General features: G+C 46.4%; 1 protein-coding gene across 5 annotated transcripts in view; it reads right to left on the bottom strand.

The window, feature by feature from the left end:
- Positions 1–22,675, bottom strand: part of WSCD2 (WSC domain containing 2) — a 103,571-nt gene that overhangs the window by 78,497 nt on the left and 2,399 nt on the right. For 3 of the 5 annotated variants that reach the window (XM_007180068.3, XM_007180066.3, XM_007180067.3), the window contains exon 1: positions 20,484–21,056. The exons of 1 other annotated variant lie outside the window; for it this stretch is intronic. The gene's annotated coding sequence lies outside the window, so the exon portion shown is untranslated. Of the gene's footprint in view, positions 1–20,341; positions 20,428–20,483; positions 21,057–22,675 lie in introns of those variants that run through there. One more of the 5 variants, XM_057525966.1, reaches the window with a different exon arrangement.

Genomic DNA, 22,675 nt, shown 5'->3' with positions numbered 1-22,675 from the left:
CTTGAACCCCTGAAATAAACTGAGTCTCCTTCCTTTAGGTTCCCATAATACGCCAGCCTTTCCCCTTGGAAAAGTTCATGACGCTTCCCTGAAGTTGTTTATTTGAAATCTGTCTGATCAGAGGGGAAGGAGAGCAGAGTGGTTAAGAGCACAGCCTTCCGCATCAGACCAGCGCAGCCAGGCCAGGAGATCAAGGTTAAGGAGGAAGAGGTTTCACATGGCCAGGGGGCTTTGTGAAATTTACAGAGTCTCCTTGTAGGGCACTTTGAAATGCAGCCTTGATAATTAACATGTCAGTGGGAATCCTTTGATCCTTTCTCCTTCGCAGACAAGAGGGAAAGGAAAAGCACTTTGGGGTGATGCCATTACCTAAAGTGGGGTGGGGGGGAGGGGTTGTGCATCCTTGACTCCTGCTTGGGAGTCAGCCTCAGACTCCTGTGTCAGATAGGTCTGCTCTACTCCTGGCTGTGTGACTCTGGGCAACTCATTCCACCTCCCTGATCCTCACAATCCCCACTTGTAAAAACAGGATGACAGGGGCTTCCCTGGTGGCGCGGTGGTTGAGAATCTGCCTGCCAATGCAGGGGACACGGGTTCGAGCCCTGGTCTGGGAAGATGCCACATGCCGCGGAGCAACTAGCCCCGTGAGCCACAACTACTGTGCCTGTGCGACTGAAGCCTGTGCTCCGCAACAAGAGAGGCCGCGATAGTGAGAGGCCCGCGCATCGCGATGAAGAGTGGCCCCCACTTGCCGCAACTAGAGAAAGCTCTCGCACAGAAACGAAGACCCAACACAGCCAAAAATAAATAATAAATAAATTAAAAACAAAACAAACAAACAAAAAAACAGGATGACATAGTCATCTCACGATGTTGTTAGAGGCTTTAACGAGGCGATCCATCCAAAGCACAGTACCTGGCATGTAACAGGTGCTCAATAAACAGCAGTTGTTATTATATGACAGTATCTGACACTTGAAAAGACTCTGAACTTGATTTCTAAAGACCTGGATTCAAACTTGGTTCCACCACTCATTCCTGCAGGGTTTCTACTCACATCACTTAACCTTTCTGACCCTCCTCTGTCATGTGATGAAAGGAGTATGAGCTCCGGAGAGGATAAAGAAGAAGGCTGGGATCATCGCCATAATAAATACAGTGGTAGTTCTATTTACTGATCCATTCACTTCACTATTTCCCAAACCCTTCCCTTGCTCAGGCCCCCATCATCTCACACTCACTCATTCATTCAACGAACGTTCAGCGAGCATCACTGTGAATGAGCCAAGCCTCATATTCTAGGCACCGGGGAAACAATGGTGAAGGACACAAAAATCCCAGCGCTCACAGAACGGAAATTCTTGTGCGGTAGTTCTCAACTGGGGGTGGTGTTGCCCCGTTCCCCTGCCAGGGGCACTGGCTAATGTCTGGAGACGTTTCTTTTGGTTGTCACCTCCTGGGGAGGGGATGCAACTGGCATCTAGTGGGTAGGGAGGCCAGGGGTGCTAGTAAAACTTCCCAGAATGCCCAGGACAGCACCAACAAGAATTATTTGATCCAAAATGTCAGTAGCTCCGAGGCTGAGAAACCTTGCTCTTGAGGGAAGAAGCAGAGAGTAAACAAAATAACTATGTCAATCACATGGTAGATTAGAAGGTGATAGGAGCTGTGGAGAAAAAGCAGAAAAGGGGTGCATGATGCCAGGAATGGGGATGGAGGTGGTGAGAAGGGGCTGCATTTATTGAAAGTCGTATGTGGGGCAGGAGATGAAGCACAGAGTCAAAGATGACTTCGAGGCTTTTGGCCTGAGCATGTGGAAGGATTAATGAACAGCCCTGCCCAACAGTCTCTTTATAGCCATGCTTAACCCTTCCCTACCCACACCTCCCACTGCCAGTTCCCCCTCCATGCTTTACACAGCAGCCCGGGCAACCTTTACATAGAAATTTGATCCACCCCCACCCAGGTTTCCCAAATGCCCGGTGGGTACCACCCAGACCCAAAAGGTCATCCACGGCCTACCCCTCCAGGTCCCCTAGCCCTCTCCCCAACCCTACTCTTCTCCACCTCCAGCCACAGTTCACCTGATTCACCTCCGCAAACACACCAGCCTCTCGCCTCTCTCTCCTGTCAGGAACACTGCCTTCCTCCCTCACCCACCCTTCAGCCCTGCCTGACCCTACTCCTCTTGAAGGGCTTGGTTCAGATGTCACCTCCTCCAGGAAGCCTTCTTGGAAACCCTCCACTGGATGAGAGACCTCCTCTGGGCTTTCACAGCCCCCGTGCGTCCTCCACCAAAACACTGATGTGCTGGTTTGTAATTCCCTGCCTCCTGCGCTGGGCTGTGAGCTCTGTGAGGTCAGGCGTCAGAAGAATTTTGCTCACCATGGACCAACAATCCAGGTTTGCCTGGGACTGAGGGGTTCCCAGGACACTTAGGTGTTTAGTGCTTAAACTGGGAAAATCCCGGGCAAACCAAAACCAGCTGGTCACTCTAATTCTATCCCTGATGCTTAGCAGAGTCCAGCCCAAGGTAAGCGCAATTCATATTTGTTTAATGAATCTTAAGTAGGAGACTTACAAATGTTTCCTAAATGGATGGATGAAGTTCATCGTCAAGGAGTTAATAATCCAAAACCATCAGCCAGACTTCTGGAAGCCCCTGGCAGACCTGGTATATCCTGCCTCAAGCTCCAAGGACCCTTACACATCATGGTGTTTCTGCTCTCCAGCTAGGGCCCAGGTTCAAGAGTAGGGTCCAGGCCCACCCTCCTGTCTGCACAGAGATGGAGGTCAGGGTGGTAGGAAAAGAACTGGAGCAGTGAGTCCACCAACCTAACTCTCCTGGATTGGAGGCCAGCCCACCCTGGGTCTGGCACTCGGCTGCCCCGCCTCAGAGCTCCACGTCCTCATTCTTACTCCTGCCCCAGCCTGTTATCTGACCCTCCATCCAGGACAGCTGATCCCCTGTCTTTTGGTAGCCTGAAAAACTAGAAACTTGAAAATGCTTCTCAGGTTTTATTTTTCTCTTTCTTTCGTAGTTTCTTTTTTATTTTCTTCTGGGGCCATCAACCCCCCGCCCCCCCAGCCCCCCTGCTTATCACAGTCTGAGAAAAAGGGGCTAACTGTGTCCTCTGGCCTGGTGGCCTCTGTGTTAAGACGAAAAGTTACTGGGTTGTTTTTGCACATGTAAATTTGGACCCCGTGGGCTTATGGGACAGAGAGGGGCACACCCCACACCACATATGATTTTCTTGCGCTGAAAGTAGAAAAAAACTTGCTTAAACAGGATAGCAGAGATGTTCTCTGTGCATAAACCAAAGCAGGGTGGTCCAGATGGAGTCCCCCCAGAGGTAATTGTTTGTGGTGGGGGGTGACATAGGGGGTCTTTCCATGGGACCCATGACCCACAGACAAAAGAAAACATAAAACAAAGATGTACAATTTGATGAATTGTTGCACAGTGAACACACACCCATGTAACCACCTTCCAGGGCAAGAAACAGAACCTGGCCAGAGCCCCAGAGCCCCTTCTGTGCTCTTTTTAAATCACCCCCCTTCCTTCCTCACCCAAGATCATAACCATCCTATTTTTTCCTTGTTTTTCTTTATAATGTTTTCACCAAGCATGCATGCATTCCTAAACTCTATAGTCTGGCTTCTATTTTGAGCTTTTTGTAATTAATGTTGTATAGTATATGCCCTTTTGTGTCTGGCTTTTTTTGCTAGGCATTATTTTTGCAAGATCCATCCCTCTGTGGCATGTAGCTGTAGCCTGTCCATTTTTACTGCTGTGTACTATTCCATGTTATGATGGAAGCTCATTTTACTTGTCTATTCTACCATAATGGACATTTGGGTAGTTTCTGGTTTCTCACACTTATGACTACAATATATATAAAAAGAACATATATACTCATTTCTATTGAGTCTATATCTCAAAGTAGAATAGCAGATTAGAGGATGTATCATGCCATTTAAGAAAATATGGTCAAGCAGTTTTCCAAAGCAGTTGTACTAATTCACACTCCTATCAGCAGCATTTGAGGGTCCTAAGAGCTCTTTTTAAATTTCAGTTAATAACCACAGCTTTTTGCTGTATATATGTGGCAGGCTTGGAGTGTGAGCATAGGAAGGGTGGTAACTGGCTTCCAGATCCCCCTCAAGTGGGCAGGCTGGCAGAGGTGACACAGGTTAGTTAAATCATCACACAGCACTGTAATCACAAACCCTGAAGGAAAGAGATGAATCTTGGAAAGTACACAGCAGGGGAGGTCTGACCTGGCCCAGGGGAGCCCCAGAGGAATTCTCAGAAGTCATGCTTCACCCAAGACCCTAATGAGGAGTTGCAATTAACCAGGTAAAGAGGGGTGGAGGTGGAGAGGGACGTATGCTGGGCAGATGGCACGGCATGTGCAAAGGCCCTGAGGTGGAAGGGAGCAACGTGAGTTTAAGGAGCTGAGAAAACAAAGGCCCAGAGAGATCAAGAAAGTCTCCTGAGGTGACACAGCAAGTTAATAGCAGAGTTGGGTCTAGATTCCACTACTAAGGGGTCCTTGGTGCCCATGGGTTAGTGTGAATGCAGCTGGTTGCCTTAGAAGGTAGGGCCCCTCTCAAGAGGCAGGACTGCTGGATTCAGGCACACTGAAGTTCAAGTCTCAGCTCCACCATGTCCTAGCTGTGTGACCTTGGGCAGATCCCTTCACCTCTCAGAGCCTCAGTTTCCTCATCTGTAAAAGAGGGGAGTGATGTAAAGCCACAAGCTTCAGGGCTGCTGTGAGTAAAAGAAGGGGACTATGCTTTGAAAGGGTCTGCCATAGAGAGGGTGCTAAGTACATACAAGGAGCATGAGCATCTATCTCCCTTTCACCAGGCTGCTGGGGCTGGAGTTTTACAGGAGGAGCTAAGGTTGGTGAGTACCTGCTATGTGCCCGACACCTTCTTAGGAGGCAGGAGCTATGACGACCCCCTCCCCAGGTTGCAGATGAGAAAACCAAGGCTCAGAGAGGTGGAGTGATTTGCCCTCCGTCACACAGCAGGAAGTGGGATGGCAGAGCCAGGATCCAACCCTCCCTCACATGGAGGGATGGCAGCTGAATTACCTTCGCAGCCTCTGCAGAGGAAGTTTTATCCCAGGAAATCAATAGAGTGAAGCAGGAAATCAGAGAGAACCTTAATAATCTCAGGCAGCAAAATGAACTGCTTCTAAGCAGCCGTTCTCACTGAATCCGATCCACGGAGCCTGTTACAAATGGTGCAGCTCAGAATAAAAAGGTCTTCCCGTGGTCATCCAAGGGGATGCTGACGGCATGCAGCACACAAACTGACTCTAAAACAATGGGCTGGTGTGTTTTCCGAGGGCATCCCCGACATGTGCTCACTGTGGTTCAGACAGAACAGGCTCTGTGTCCCCCAGATGGGGGAGACCTGGCTCTACAGCAGAGGTCCAGCTGAGCCCACAGACATGCTTGTTTGGTCTGTCCTGTGTTTCAAAACCATCTGAATTGGTGACCAACATTTACAACCACAGAGATTTTGTGTAATACCTTGGAGTCTTCTTGGAAAAAATCCTTGAGAGATGTGGCCACCTGAGCTCTGTTCTTGTGGGGAGACAGTGGGCTGGGGTGGGAGTGGATGCTCCCAGTAGATGGTCCGCTTGGTTTCTGGTTCACCACTGACCCTCTGCTCTGTCTCGCTCCTAAGGGACCCACCTACCCCTGGAGGCATCTGGATTTGTGACCACTCCCTGCATCCTTTGAGCCATCACAGCTTTTAGCCAGTGAAGTGATCCATGAGGTGTGGTTTGTTAGGGGATGACGGCTTTTGGCAACCAAAACTGGAAGGGAAGTGACAGGTCCAAGGTTCACAGGGGCCAATGGGATGTCCAGGTTGAGTCTTCTGGTTATGGGTGTCTCCCATAGCCCTGAATACTTGAAGAGCCCCTCCCTGGCCTATATTATCACCATGCTAATAATAACATCGTAGTAGCAGTAGTAGCAGTAGCAGTAGCCATAGTAGTAGTAGTAGTAGTAGTAGTAGTAGTAGTAGTAGTAGTAGTAGTAGTAACACTTACTGAGTACACTGCATGCCGGGGTCAGTGTTAAGTACCTGGCATGATCAATATCATTTAATCTTCACCTCACAACAACCCTCTGAGAGGAGGACTGCCAATAGGTCATTTTAGTGTGACCAGCATTTACTTCCTCTTCTTAGGTTAACTGCGTCCCGATTTTCCTTTGGGGACCCATCCTGCTCCCACTTTTCGTCTTTGTGGTTCAGGAAACCACAAAGGTTGATTCACACCCTCCCCACCAGGAGGATCCAAGGTGGTCATATGACCCCCATCTGACTAACAGTCCATTCCTCTGATTCCAGGAGACCTACAAGGTCTCAATTCCAGGACTTGTGGGAACAGGGCTTGCAGCCGACACCATGTAATCATGGAGTTACTGGTAGGCATTTGTGCACAGATGAAGATAGCCAGAGCCAGCTGGAGAAGGAAGCCCACTACAGAGAAAAAGGAGAGTCAAGAGACTGGGAAGGAGGGAGAGAGAGAGAGAAAAAGTGAGAGAATGCCCTGCAACTCTGTCAAAGTCCTGGATCCTGCCAAACCTGAAGCTAGTTGCCAGTTACATGAACCAATATAGTCCCTTTTATGCCTGAGAATAAAACAGTGTAATGATATTTATGCTGGATTTTCTGTCACTTACAACTAGAAGAATCCCACGAATATAAATACTATCATTATTTCCATTTTACATATGAGTAATTGGAAGCTAAGGAGATTGAAATAAATTACCCAAGGCCACACAGCTGTGAATTGGTAGCGCTTGGATGTGAGCAAGCTTTCCCCTAAACCTAAAGCTGTTAGGTCAGAAATCTTGGTCTCTTACAGGGCATTCCCTCTGTCTCTAGGAGCCACGAGTTGGGGATTATAGAAACAGCCTGTGTTCAGAGCTGCTGGTACACTGTGGTGTGTTGGGGGAGGCCAGGAAGGGCTGAGGAGAAGCTGCATCAAAATAAAATATATAATTATTATTTAAATCAGTTCAGATGCCATAAGGAGAAATATCAAAGCTTTCTGTGGCATTTCCCCCATGCCATATTTAATTCTATCTTATCAAAACACAGCTGGGACTTGCTTTTCAAAAGGAAAAAACTCCCTTAATTAAAAAAAAATTCTCTGATTAAAGTTAAAATAGCCCACGGGCCATCAGGTGACAATGGAAGGAAGACAAGGGCATTTCAGCAACTTAAAGCAGATTAAAAAACTAATTTGTTGACTCTTTTTGCCAAAGCTCACCTCTCCCCTGGAAAGCTGTGTGTTTTGCATAATGAAGCTAAAATCCTGAAATCACTGCTGTCCACCCAGCTCCCTCTTTGTGGGGATTTCAGTGGGCTCCCACCTCACATGAGGTTGTGGTTTCTTCTTATTGTTCTGGCCAGGGTTTAATAGACTCATTTCACTCCCTGTACTTAAAACCTTTACAAGGCTCCCCACTGCTGGAAGGATAAAGAGCAAAACACTTATGGGGCTGGCAAGGCCCTGAGAATTGTCTGCTTTGACAGTGTACCAACTCTTCTACAATCTAGAAGCCTTTGGTTCATGCCACTTTCCTCACCTCATGGGCCTTTGCACATGCTGGTTCTGCTATCTTCCCATCCTTTTTCACCTGATGGATCCTATTCATCCTTCAGAGCCCAGCACATTTTTCTCTCTCTTGAGGAAGTCTTCCTTTCAAACGCCCTAATTTGTGCACCCCCAGTGTCAGAGACCTTCCTTCCTGGCAGGTACTTCAAGGAATTATATGCAGGTTAGTATCTTGTTTTTCTCTCCACTGTCTCCACAGGGTCTGGCAAACAGTAGGTGCTCAATAAAAATTTGTCCAATAGACCAATGGGTAAACCTTGGTGAAAGGGAGTGCATGGTACCAGCGTGCCATGGGCTCCTCAACACTGGAGGTCTTCCCTTTGCTGCGTCCAAAGCCCCATCCCACATTCTCCCAGTTTGTTTCAAAATCTGCTTGCACACCTGCCTTTGCGTGTGCATGTTGCTTTGGTGCTGAGACCATACTGTACGGAGAAGAGAACACAGGCTCTAGGGTCAGACCTGGGTTCAAATCCCAGCCTCTCTAGATTTTTAACTTATTTATTTATTTTTATTCTGGTAAAATATAAGTAAAATAAAATTTTCTACATTAACCATTTTTTTTTCAAGTTGAACAGTTTTACTACTTATCCTTCAGTGAACATCATATTCTACACAGAATTTAACTCAAAAAACTCTCAGTTATACAATTGCCCCCAGACACAAGTGGACTCAGTAGCAATTCTCATTCATTTAGAGAGTAAGTTGCAAAGGTCCAGAATCGTTCCAGATTACTTCAAGCACCCTTCACGTCTCCAGCCCCTGTGGTAGTATATACTCTCATGTTTAAATAGTAGATTTGAGATAATGTGGTAATAGTGTCTTTTTAAAAATATATATTTATTTATTTTGGCTGCGCCAGGATAGTCACGGCATGCAGGATCTTTGTTGCAGCATGCGGGCTTCTTAGTTGTGGCACGTGAACTCTTAGTTGCAGCATCTACATTAACCATTTTTAAGCATACAGTTTAGTGGCACTAATTACATTCACATTGTTGTACAACCATCACCACCGTCCATCTCCAGAACTTTGTCATCTTCCCAAATGGAAACTCCACCCCATTAAACACTAACTCCCCATTTCCCACTCCCCCAATCCCTGTGGACAACCATTCTACTTCCTGTCTCTATGAATTTGACTACTTTAAGAATATTGTATAGAGAGGGCAGACAGCAGAAGCAAGAAGAACTACAATCCTGCAGCCTGTGGAACGAAAACCACATTCACAGAAAGGTAGACAAAATGAAAAGGCAGAGGGCTATGTACCAGATGAAGGAACAAGATAAAACCCCAGAAAAACAATTAAATGAAATGGAGACAGGCAACCTTCCAGAAAAAGAATTCAGAATAACGATACTGAAGATGATCCAGGACCTCGGAAAAAGAGTGGAGGCAAAGATTGAGAAGATGCAAGAAATATTTAACAAAGACCTAGAAGAATTAAAGAACAAACACCTAGGAGAATTAAAGAACAAACAAACAGAGATGTACAATACAATAACTGAAATGAAAAATAAACTAGAAGGAATCAATAGCAGAATAACTGAGGCAGAAGAATGGATAAGTGACCTGGAAGACAGAATGGTGGAATTCACTGCTGTGGAACAACATAAAGAAAAAAGGATGAAAAGAAATGAAGACAGCCTAAGAGGTCTCTGGGACAACATTAAACACAGCAACATTCTCATTATAGGGGTCCCAGAAGGAGAAGAGAGAGAGAAAGGACCCGAGAAAATATTTGAAGAGATTATAGTCAAAAACTTCCCTAACATGGGAAAAGAAATAGTCACCCAAGTCCAGGAAGCGCAGAGAGTCTCCCACAGGATAAACCCAAGGAGAAATACGTCGAGACACATAGTAATCAAATTGACAAAAATTAAAGACAAAGAAAAATTATTAAAAGCAACAAGGGAAAAACGACAAACAACATACAAGGGAACTCTCATAAGGTTAATAGCTGATTTCTCAGCAGAAATTCTATAAGCCAGAAGGGAGTGGCATGATATATTTAAAGTGATGAAAGGGAAGAACCTACAACCAAGATTACTCTACCCAGCAAGGATCTCGTTCAGATTCGACAGAGAAATCAAAAGCTTTACAGATAAGCAAAAACTAAGAGAATTCAGCACCACCAAACCAGCTCTACAACAAATGTTAAAGGAACTTCTCTAAGTGGGAAACACAAGAGAAGAAAAGGACCTACAAAAACAAACCCAAAACAATTAGAAAATGGTACTAGGAACATACATATCCATAATTACCTTGAACGTGAACGGATTAAATGCTCCAACCAAAAGACACAGGCTTGCTGAATGGATACAAAAACAAGACCCATATATATGCTGTCTATAAGAGACCCACTTCAGACCTAGGGACACATACAGACTGAAAGTGAGGGGATGGAAAAAGATATTCCATGCAAATGGAAATCAAAAGAAAGCTGGAGTAGCAATACTCATATCAGATAAAATAGACTTTAAAATAAAGGATGTTACAAGAGACAAGGAAGGACACTACATAATGATCAAGGGATCAATCCAAGAGGAAGATATAACAATTATAAATATATATGCACCCAACATAGGAGCGCCTCAATACATAAGGCGAATGCTAACAGCATAAAAGAGGAAATTTACAGTAACACAATATTAGTGGGGGACTTTAACACCTCACTTACACCAATGGACAGATCATCCAGACAGAAAATTAATAAGGAAACACAAGCTTTAAATGACACAATAGACCAGATAGATTTAATTGATATTTATAGGACATTCCATCCAAAAACAGCAGATTACATTTTCTTCTCAAGTGCACACGAACATTCTCCAGGATAGATCACATCTTGGGTCACAAATCAAGCCTTGGTAAATTTAAGAAAATTGAAATTATATCAAGCATCTTTTCCAAACACAATGCTATGAGATTAGAAATAAATTACATGGAAAAAATGTAAAAACACAACCACATGGAGGCTAAACAATACGTTACTAAATAACCAAGAGATCACTGAAGAAATCAAAGAGGAAATAAAAAAATACCTACAGACAAATGACAATGAAAACACGACGATCTAAAACCTATGGGATACAGCAAAAGCAGTTCTAAGAGGGAAATTTATAGCAATACAATCCTACCTCAAGAAACAAGAAAAATCGCAAATAAACAATCTAACCTTACACTTAAAGGAACTAGAGAAAGAGGAAGAAACAAAATCCAAAGTTAGCAGAAGGAAAGAAATCATAAAGATCAGAGCAGAAACAAATGAAATAGAAACAAAGAAAACAATAGCAAAGATCAATACAACTAAAAGCTGGTTCTTTGAAAAGAAAAACAAAATTGATAAAGCTTTAGCCAGACTCATCAAGAAAAAGAGGGAGAGGACTCAAATCAATAAAATTAGAAATGAAAAAGGAGAAGTTACAACAGATACCACAGAAATACAAAGCATCCTAAGAGACTACTACAAGCAAATCCATGCCAATAAAATGGACAACCTGGAAGAAATGGACAAATTCTTAGAAAAGCACAACCTTCCAAGACTGAACCAGGAAGAAATAGAAAATATGAACAGACCAAGCACAAGTAATGAAGTTGAAACTGTGATTACAAATCTTCCAACAAACAAAAGTCCAGGACCAGAGGGCTTCACAGGTGAATTCTACCAAACATTTAGAGAAGAGCTAACACCCATCCTTCTCAAACTCTTCCAAAAAATTGCAGAGGAAAGAACACTCCCAAACTCATTCTATGAGGCCATCTTCACCCTGATACCAAAACCAAAGATACTACAAAAAAAGAAAATTACAGACCAATATCACTGATGAATATAGATGCAAGAATCCTCAACAAAATACTAGCAAACAGAATCCAACAACACATTAAAAGGATCATACACCATGATCAAGTGGGATTTATCCCAGGGATGCAAGGATTCTTCCATATATGCAAATCAATCAATGTGATACACCATATTAACAAATGGAAGAAAAAAACTATATGATCATCTCAATAGATGCAGAAAAAGCTTTTGACAAAATTCAACATCCATTTATGATAAAAACTCTCCAGAAAGTGGGCATAGAGGGAACCTACCTCAACATAATAAAGGCCATATACAACAAACCCACAGCAAACATCATTCTCAATAGTGAAAAACTGAAAGCATTTCCTCTAAGATCAGGAACAAGACAAGGATGTCCACTCTCACCACTATTATTTAACATAGTTTTGGAAGTCCTAGCCATGGCAATCAGAGAAGAAAAAGAAATAAAAGGAATACAAATTGGAAAAGAAGAAGTAAAACTATCATTGTTTGCAGATGACATGATACCACACATAGAGAATCCTAAAGATGCCACCAGAAAACTATTAGAGCTAATCAATGAATTTGGTAAAGTTTCAGGATACAAAATTAATGCACAGAAATCTTTTGCATTCCTATACACTAACGACGAAAGATCAGAAAGAGAAATTAAGGAAACAATCTCATTCACCATTGCAACAAAAAGAATAAAATACCTAGGAAAAAACCTACCTAAGGAGGTAAAAGACCTGTACTCAGAAAACTATAAGACACTGATGAAAGAAATCAAAGATGACACAAACCGATGGAGAGATATACCATGTTCTTGGATTGCAAGAATCAATATTGTGAAAATGACTATATACTCAAAGCAATCTACAGATTCAATGCAATCCCTATCAAATTACCAATGGCATTTTTTACAGAACTAGAACAAAAAATCTTAAAATTTGTATAGAGACACAAAAGACCCCGAATAGCCAAAGCAGTCTTGAGGGAAATAAACGGAACTGGAGGAATCAGACTCCCTGACTTCAGACTATACTACAAAGCTACAGTAATCAAGACAGTATGGTACTGGCACAAAAACAGAAATATAGATCAATGGAACAGGATAGAAAGCCCAGAGATAAACCCACACACCTGTGGTCAACTAATCTATGACAAAGGAGGCAAATATATACAGTGGAGAAATGACAGTCTCTTCAATAAGTGGTGCTGGGAAAACTGGACAGCTACATGTAAAAGAATGAAATTAGAACCCTCCCTACCTCCATACACAAAAACAAACTCCAAATGGATTAAAGACCTAAATGTAAGCCCGGACAGTATAAAGCTCTTAGAGCAAAACATAGGAAGAACACTCTGACATAAATCACAGCAAGATCTTTTTTGACCCACCTCCTAGAGTAATGGAAATAAAAACAAAAATAAATAAATGAGACCTAATGAAACTTCAAAGCTTTTGCACAGCAAAGGAAACTATAAACAGACAAAAAGACAACCCTCAGAATGGGAGAAAATACTTGCAAATGAATCACAGACAAAGGATTAATCTCCAAAACATATAGACAGCTCATGCAGCTCGATATTAAGAAAACAAACAACCCAATCCAAAAATGGGCAGAAGATCTAAATAGACATTTCTCCAAAGAAGACATACAGATGGCCAAGAGGCACATGAAAAGCTGCTCAACATCACTAATTATTAGAGAAATGCAAATCAAAACTACAATGAGGTATCACCTCACACTGGTTAGAATGGGCATCATTAGAAAATCTACAAACAACAAATGCTGGAGAGAGTGTGGAGAAAAAGGAACCCTCTTGACTGTTAGTGGGAATGTAAATTGATACAGCCAGTATGGAGAACAGTATGGACGTTCCTTAAAAAACTAAAAGTAGAATTACCATATGATCCAACAATCCCACTACTGGGCATATACCCAGAGAAAACCACAATTCAAAAAGACACATGCACCCCAAAGTTCATTGCAGCACTATTTACAAAAGCCAGGTCATGGAAACAACCTAAATGCCCATCGACAGACCAATGGATAAAGAAGATGTGGTACATATATACAATGGAATATTACTCAGCCATAAAAAAGAACAAAACTGGGTCATTTGTAGAGACGTGGATGGACCTAGAGACTGTCATACAGAGTGAAGTAAGTCAGAAAGAGAAAAACAAATATCGTATATTAATGCATATATGTGGAATCTAGAGAAATGGTACAGATGAACTGGTTTGCAAGGCAGAAATAGAGACAGACGTAGAGAACAAACATATGGACAGCAAGGGAGGAAAGTGGGATGGGGGGTGGGATGAACTGGGAGATTGGGATTGACATATATACACTAATATGTATAAAATAGATAACTAATAAGAACCTGCTGTATAAAAAATTTTAAAAAAGAAAAGAATGTTGTACAAGTGGAATGATACAGTATTTGTCCTTTTGTGTCTGGCATATTTCACTTAGCATAATATCCTTAAGGTTCATCCTTGTTGTAGTATGTGTTAGAATTTTGTTCCTTTTTAAGGCTGAATAATATTCCACTTGTGGATGGACCACATTTTGTTTATCCCATGTCGATGACACTTGGGTTGCTTCCACTTTTCCACCATTGTGAATAACGGTGCTATGAATATGGCTGTACTACCTGAGAAAGGGGATAATAGAGCATCTTCCTCAGAAGGATATTATAAAGATCAATGAGTGGGACTTCCCTGGTAGTGCAGTGGTTAAGAATTCACCTGCCAATGCAGGAGACATGGGCTCGATCCCTGGTCCGGGCAGATCCCACATGTTGCGGAGCAACAAAGCCTGTGCACCACAACTACTGAGCCTGCGCTCTAGAGCCCACTAGCCACAACTACTGAGCCCACATGCCACAACTGCTGAAGCCTGCGCACCTAGATCCTGTGCTCCGCAATAAGAGAAGCCACTGCAATGAGAAGCCCGCGCACCGCAATGAAGAGTAGCGCCTCCCCGCCACCGCAACTAGAGAAAGCCCACGCGCAGCAACGAAGACCCAAAGCAGCCAAAAATAAATGTATATTTTAATAAAAGATCAATGAGTGAAAACACAAAAAGGGCAGAGCACACGTCCCAGCACATATAAAGCACCTGTATCAGTCAGGGACCAGCAGGTAATAACAGACGGCTCACCCTAACGGTGTGACCAAGGACCGTTACGATGGGAGGGCAGAGTGTGGGGAAGCCACTAGGGGTGGGTAGTGCAGCACCTGGGGCCTGGCAACAGAGAGGAGCCGTGACCACCTCCAGACCAGAAGGGGCAGGGGAGGGAGGTTCCTGAATGCAGAGGACCACAACAGGGGCTGTCAGAAGACACCACTGCCATCACCTGTTGTGTTTTCCTCACTGCACTCATCACTATTTAAATTGAAGCTATTCAGTTATTTATTTATGCATTTTTGTTCTAACTCCCATTCCTGGAATGCACCCCTAGGACAGCAGGGCCTCTCTTTGCTCAACACTTCATCCCCAGGGCCTAGACACACCTTGGTACATGGTAGGTGCCCAGTAAATATTCATGCCTGGTGCATCTAAGCACTCAGTAAATATGTGTTGAATCAATGAATGTGGAATGATTCATTCCTTTTTTTCACCGTGGTAGCCAAATAACTACCCTGCAAAGACATCCATGTCCTAATTCCTGGAACCTATGACAATGTTACCCAACATGGTAAAAAGGACTTTGCAGATGTGAGTAAGTTAAAGATCTTGAGATGGGGAGATTATCTTGGATTATCCAAGGGGGCCCAATGTCATCATGTGTCCTTATTACAGGGAGGCAGGGGATTCAGAAGTCAGAGATGGAGATATGACAATGGAAGCAGAGGTCAGAGTGATGTTGGGCTACGAGCCAAGGAATGTGGGCAGCCTCCAGATGCTGGAAAAGGCATGGAAGTGGATTCTCCCCTAGAGAGTCCAGAAGGAACAGAGTCCTGCTGACTCATTTTAGATTTCTGATCTCTAGAACTGTAAGAGAATAAGTTTGTATTGTTTTAAATCCCTGTGCTTGTGGTCATTTGTTACAGCAGCAACAGGAAACTAATATGCTCACATGTGAAAGTAGCATGGGATCTAAGGGGCTGTGGACCTGTCATGGGTTGGGATGTAGAAGGCCCAGGTTCTAACCTCAGGTCTGCCACCAACCCTCTGCAACCTCGGGCAAATCCCACTTTTACAGTGTCCAGGGAGGGTGGGTGAGAGGGCAGATGGGCTGAATTTACTTAGTAAATACTCATAACAATCCTAGAAGACAGCACTATTATTATCATTCCCATATTACAGATGAGCAAACTAAGGCACATGCCTTCCTTATTTTATTTCCTAAGGTGGTAAACTGAGGCTGTGTCAACACTGTTGACATGTGTTCATTCTGGGGCCAGGCTGAGGAGGCAGCAGCTACCCTGGGGGAGCCCTTCTCCCAGCCATGGCAGAAACATGCAAGGCCCCTGAGGCCTAAGCTTGGAATGGACACACTGTCACTTCCACCAATGACCAAAGGTAGACACATGGCCAAACCCAAAGTGAAGGATCAGGAGCATAAACCCTGCCTGCCCCTTGAGTGGGAAGAACAGCAAAGCTGCATGGCTGAGGGCGTGGATACAGGGAGGAGGGAGGAACTGGGGCCAGTGATGTATTTACCCCAATAACCAAACACTAGGCAAACCTCGGAAAGGGTTCCCACACTGCACTGCCCCGCTCTCCTCACCAGCTTCTGCAGCCCCTGCCTCATCAGCTCCTGGTCAAAACCTGGAAGACCCTGAGCAGTAACATTTGCAGTCTGTGGGGACCCCCTCCCCATCTTCCCAACATCTGGACCTGCTCCAGGGAGCCATTAATCTCTGGCAATTTCTTTCCTCGCTTGATTTGTTTATTTAAGGAAAACAAGTTGCTCCTAATTAGAAACACTGCTGTCGAAATGTTTGGTGCAGCCTAGGCTGCCTATGTTCAGACCTTCTGCCTAAAATTATACCTGCGCTCTGAACATCTGTGAGTCTGTTCAGCGACTGGCCTAAGTGCAGGCTTCTGGTGAGGGAGACTTGGGCTACTGTGGAGGCCAAAGGAGCCGGAGGCAGAGGAAGACACGGGCATCAGAGCAAAGGCACTCGGGAGAATGAACATCCGACATCCCAACACTCTGCTCAGAGCTGGCACCACCGATCGCTGAATCAACGCTCGGAAGGTACACGCATGAGCACAGTTCAGAGGTGCAGAGCAGACAGAAGAGGAGCTTTAAAGGTTCGGAGACGTGTTCTGTTTGGACACTCTTGGCTGTGTTTACAGCCCCGCCACCCCACACCTTTACAGCCCTGTGGACACTCAGACACACCTGCAGAGATGCACGTGCTCAGAAATGCACACGTACACGAGACACGCACAAAAGTTACACTGCCCCACGGACAGGCAAACACACGCAGAAACACACATCATACACCCAGGGACTCATAAGAAGATGCAATGCAACAGCCAGGGTATACACATTCAGAAACTTCTGCACACACAGGAGACATGCACAAAAGTCACACTGCAACATCCAGGAACACACGTTCAGAGACACTCACGTGCACACTGAGACACACTCAAATGGACACGGCAAGCAACTCACCCAGATATCAACACTGAGAAACACATGCATATACACAGAGACACAACCAAGCATGCAATGCTTCACACAGGTACACACATTCAGAAACACGTGTGTACACGCAGAGATGCCCAAGTTAACACTGCAAGACACACAGGTACACACCCACAGGAACACACACATACGCAGACACAATCAAATGTACCCTCTACCACTCAGATGCACATGCTCAGAAACTCACACGTATACATAGAGACACTCACAGAGGCTGCACCATGGCAAACAGTCACACACACATACACAGAGAAAAGTGTGCAGTGCTATGCACATATATGCACTCAGAGACACAAAGGTACATTGAAAAGCATGTAGATAGATACGCGCCTAAGTTTACACTTACATCATTGAACACACATGTGTACATGCACACACATGCAGGCGCTCACAGATGCCCACACAGATGTGCAGACAGCACGTACAGCTACCAAAGCACGCACCCAGGCCGACGCGCACCGCTCCTCAAACACAGGGATCAGCACACAGACCCTCACAACACACAGCTGCATCTGTGCAGCTAATCACATACACACAACTGCTTAACGCTCACAAGTGCATACGCGTACCCACACTCACACTGACTCACATAGGGACGCACACACACACACACACCCATAAATCCATGGACATGTAATCTCATGAGTACACACTCATATTGACACTAGTCTCACATGTGCCCATACACACTTAAGGTTTTTACGTAAGTCATACTCACATGCGCACACGTACACATACCTACATGAGAATGCATACATATGCACACGTTCACACACATGTGTCTACACAGACACACACATCCTACTCCGCCAGGAAAGCAAACTGTTCATTTTCTGAATCCTGAAAGGCGAGCCCGCAGATCGAGCTAACACATGGTGGAGTTGCTCCTGCCCCAGTCCTGACTGCATGCCTGTTAACTCACTCCGTGTTGGCCAAGATGAGGTCTGCCTTCCCCGTCGAGGTTTTAGCATGGTCCCAGAGAAACCCTAGTCTGGGGAGGGACGTTGATATCCCAAGCCTCAGAACCCCTCAGAAAGAAATAAGGCTGACCAATCTACGGCCATCCTCCACAACCTCAGCAACCCACACACATACAAGGCACTTTCGCCGGCGTGACTGTTCCTGCAGGGAACAGCAGCCTCGCCTGATCAGACGGCCTCAGTAGATGGAGTGCCTGACACCCAGACATACTGAACTTCTCTGTCCTGGGTCCCTACGCGGCTGCAAAGCTGAAGCCGTGGGGACAGCTTACCTCTATCTCCTGTTGTCCTGGCAATGCAACAGGTGGGTGCATCCAGTCCTCTCAGACCACCTGGGGCTCCCCACTAGGAGCTGCTGGTCCAGAGGCGCTTTTATGAGGAAGCAGTGAGGGGGCGGGGACTGCAGGTGTCAGGTGATTGGAGAGAACAAGGACCCTGCTCCTCAGTCAAGGATCACCTGGTGCTCAGATAGGACAGGGCCAGCCTCCCCAGGGATAACAGCACCCAGACGCCTTTGCACAAGACCCCAAAACAGACAGCCTTGCTGCTGCACCCGTGTAGCTCCAGTCTCACTAGATACACTAAGCACTTTCCATGCACCATCTCAGTTTGTTCTCCCAACACCCTTCTGAAGTAGGAACTATGAACTCCTCATTTTACAATGGAGGGACCGAGGTTTGGAGGGTGAAGTGACTGGTCAAACTCAGATGGATCTGAGTCCTAGATCTCTTAAACACGAAATTACATTGCCTCCTGGGATTCTGAAAATTTCATCTGTGACAATCACTCAGGGCCACAAGAGTGTCTGAACTGGGACTTCTGAGGATATGTGAAATCTCTTCATTTTACAGAAGCAGTAACGGGCCCAGAGAGGGCTAGTGATTTGCCCAAAGTCACATAGCAAATTGAGGGCAGACTTGAAGTTCAACCTCCTGACCCAAAGATGGGGTTTCCCCAGAACATCAAGTACTGGCCTCTGACACCCTGGAGGAATCCATGGGTCCCAGCAGCCTAGAGAAGCAGCTCCTAGCCTGGCCCCAAGTCAGAATCCCAAGCAAGGGCAGGAGGTCTTCAGACTCCCACCTCATACCTCAAGTACTGTCCAGGAACCACACAGCAATGCTATTTCCTAGAGGCAAACGCCAAGAGTGACCACAGGGCCAGGGTAATACATCAGCTGTCAGGTCATGGCCAGAAGCACCTCCACTGCCTGCCTCACTGACCAACTAGTCCGTCGATATGACCCCAGCCCTAGGCTGGAACCCTAGGGAGGAAGCATGATGCCATCTAGGGGGCTGTGACCACAGGGGTGGCTCCAAAATGATCCTTGGAGACCAGGTGGCCTCTTTGGAGCATGTTTTTCATTAGGAGGAAAGATAATCTGGCCAAACTCATGAGCTATGTGCTGGGCTCAGCAGAGCCTCAAGGGGCCTGGACTGTGGGGGGTACCCACACCCTCAGAGCTGGGGATGAGAGTGCCAGGAGCCTCCACCCAAATGTCAACTCCAACCCCTTTTCTGTAAAAGTCTGTACCTCCCCAGGATCCAGTCTGAATGGTATCATTGAGCAGCTCAGGAAACTTCCCCCAAATCTTTTGCTCATCTAAGGAGCTGCAAGGAACGGGAGGTGATTCCCGTTCCTGTTCCAGTATCTCTGCCAAGGAGGTGATTCTGCTCCTGTGATGACGCTTGGGGCTGCTGGAAGGGCTTGGATAGGGGCGATCTGGCTGAACGGGCCCCCGCCCCCGGTTCTTTCTCCTCCTCCTTACATGTACACACACACACACACACACACACACACACACACACACACACACACACACACGCCAGAAGGGACGTAAGCAAGACTGCAAAGGACTCTACACAGAGCCCATCACCCGGGCAGCCCTGGCTGCTGGCTCCACATGATGGGGAATCTCATTCACCAGAGTATCACCCCCAACAAGCACCTTGTAAAGTCAACTTGAAAACACGTCCAGCTCCTTCCCCCTCAGAACTCTGAACTGGCCAAGAAGGGGGTGATTCATGAACCAAATGAAAGGGGCCCACTGCCTTCCCCCTGGCCCAGCTCATCCTGAGAAGCCCTGGACGTGCCTGCCTTGGGGACCCAGCGGGATGCCCCGAGGAAGGACGCCTGGATGAGCCGGAACGTCCAACCCTCTGCCAGAGGAGAGAAAGTTTGTCATCTACCCAGAGCTGGGCTGTCACCACTCAGGGTTCTTTACTCACCTGGCTCTGGGCACTGAACCCCAGCCTCCAGGAAGCGGCTGGAACAGGCAGCCCAGATGGGGGACAAGAATCCTTTCACAGCAGCTCTGCACCCCCTCCATTATGGTGCCCTCCTAACAGGTCCAGGCCCCTCAGCCCTTACCTGAGGGTCTCAGCCACTTGCAAACTCTGCCAGCGGAGCCCAGCAGGCGCCCGGGGTCTCTCTCTCTGCGACTCCCGCGTCCCGCTTGGTGCGCCCGCTCTGTGGGCACCTTCCCAGCTGCCAGCTGCTGCAGTGGCATCAAGGAAAGCAGAGACTGGATTTTCTTTCTCGCCACCAAGGCTCTTACTGGCGGGCCCGAGGGTCTATTTCTCCGGGTGTGGTGCAAGGGACATCCTCCGCGCCTCCAGCGGGAAAGTGGAAGAGTGTACGTCCTGGATTGCAGCAGCGGCGACAGCGGTGGCCTGGGACGAGGAGGCGGTTGGCGACGCCAGCTGGAGAGCCGGGGAGGCGGGCGGAGGCGAGAGGAAGTGAAAACCGGGCTCCTGCGAGCCTGGCGGTCGGGTGGGCTGGCGGGCGGCACTGCGGGTGCCCCGCGCCAAGGCGAGGCCCCGCGCAGGCACCCGCCCGGGGATGCCCGGGCCCGCTGTACGCCGAGCACGGGCTGCGGCTGGGCGCGGGGCTCCCGCCGCCTCGCTTCTCTCTCTCGCTGCCTCCCTCGCTGCCTCGCTCGCTCCCCCGGACTTCACGTCTCGAGCCCGAGCTCCCCGCGCCGCCGCCGCCGCCGCCGCCGCCGCCGCCGCCGCCGCCGCCGCCGCCAGCAGCGCGCCTCAGCCCGGCGCGCTCCTCCGCGCGAAGCCACAGCACTGCCTACCGCTTAACTCCTTGCGTGCCACCTGCCCCTCCCGCAGCCTCCCGGGGAGCTGGGCAGACCCGGGGCCAGGCCTGTTGCGGAGCTGGGGCAAGGGCCCCAGCCTCCGAGCCTCAGTATCCTCGTCTGTAAAATGGGCTCTAGAGACCCACGTCATAGGGTTGTCTGGAGAATTAACTGAGACGATTGTGGGAAGTGCCAAGCTGCCTGGCATTGAGTGAGCACTCGATAAACGGCAGCGTATTTGTTATTGTTGCTGCTGGTTTTGTTCAAGAGGCTTAACATGGTGCCTCACAATGGTAAACCCCCAATAAAGGGCACTCTGGTTTTTTTATTTTTTGGGGGGTGGGGTGTTAGTTTGTTGTTTCACAAACTACACAGGCAGTAAGTTTAAGCTGTGTGACCTCTGGCTGATCATTTACCCTCTCTGAGCCTGTTTCAGAAGATTCCTTCCGAGTTCTGTGATGTTGGACAAGTCTCCCCTCTGAACCTCTGTATCTTCCTCTGTAGAGTGGGATGGTACATAATGCCGGCCTTCAAAGGATCTCCAGTGAAACTCTGGGAAAGGAGTCCATCTCATGAAAGAGCGACCACTGAGTGAGAGCCTCCTAAATGCCAGACACCTGGCTATGTAGTTTCAAACACATCTCGTTAAGTCATCAAAACAACCCTAGGAGGCAGCTAGTTCCATTTTCATCTTTCAGATGAGAGAACTGGGGCTCAGAGAGGTTAAGAGACTCACCTGGCTTAGCTAGAAAGTAGCAGAGCTGGGATTTGTACCCTGGACTTTCTGACTCCAAAACCATTATCTGTTAAGCCTGGGACTCAAGGAGAGGCTTTAAAGTGGCCCTTTGCAGACTACTCCTCATTGAGACTAGAAAGAAGAATTCGTATCTGCATTTCTTTTATCAGAGCGATTGTTTTCCCAATTATAAAATTAGTTATTGTTTAATGTAGATAATTCAGAAAATACTAAAAATATGAAGAAAAGCAAATCAACCTCACTCCTATCACCCAGAGATAATGATTATTAACATCTTGATGTAGTTCCTTCCAGTCTTTTTTCTATACCTACATGTAAAAGTGATTGGCACAAAGAGAATCATCCATTCTGCATCAGGAGATGGAGAGGGCTTGGCAAATGCAACTCATAAATCCTTTGCTAAGGCTGAGCCCCCAGTTTTACATGAGAAAAAGACATGTAAATGCTCACTCAATGGCAGCTATTGCTTTTTATCAGAAAGAAGTGGATCTGAATAATACTAATATCGATTGCCAAGAATTGTTGAGTCCTTGCTAAGCAACAGGCACAATTCCCGTTAATTCTTTACAAACATCTTAGGTGGTAAATATTGGAACTGGTTCATTTAAAGATGAAGGCCTGGAAAGATGGTTCATTTAAAGATGAAGGCACAGAAAACTGAGGCCCAGAAGGGTGAAGTCATTTGTCCAAAAGCACACAGCAAGTTCATGGCAGAGCTTG

Source organism: Balaenoptera acutorostrata, chromosome 13 (genome assembly GCF_949987535.1).
Source record: "Balaenoptera acutorostrata chromosome 13, mBalAcu1.1, whole genome shotgun sequence".
In the NCBI taxonomy this organism is placed as follows: domain Eukaryota; kingdom Metazoa; phylum Chordata; class Mammalia; order Artiodactyla; family Balaenopteridae; genus Balaenoptera; species Balaenoptera acutorostrata.
Note: the sequence above shows the minus strand (reverse complement) of the source record. Positions and strands in the feature narration are given on the sequence as shown.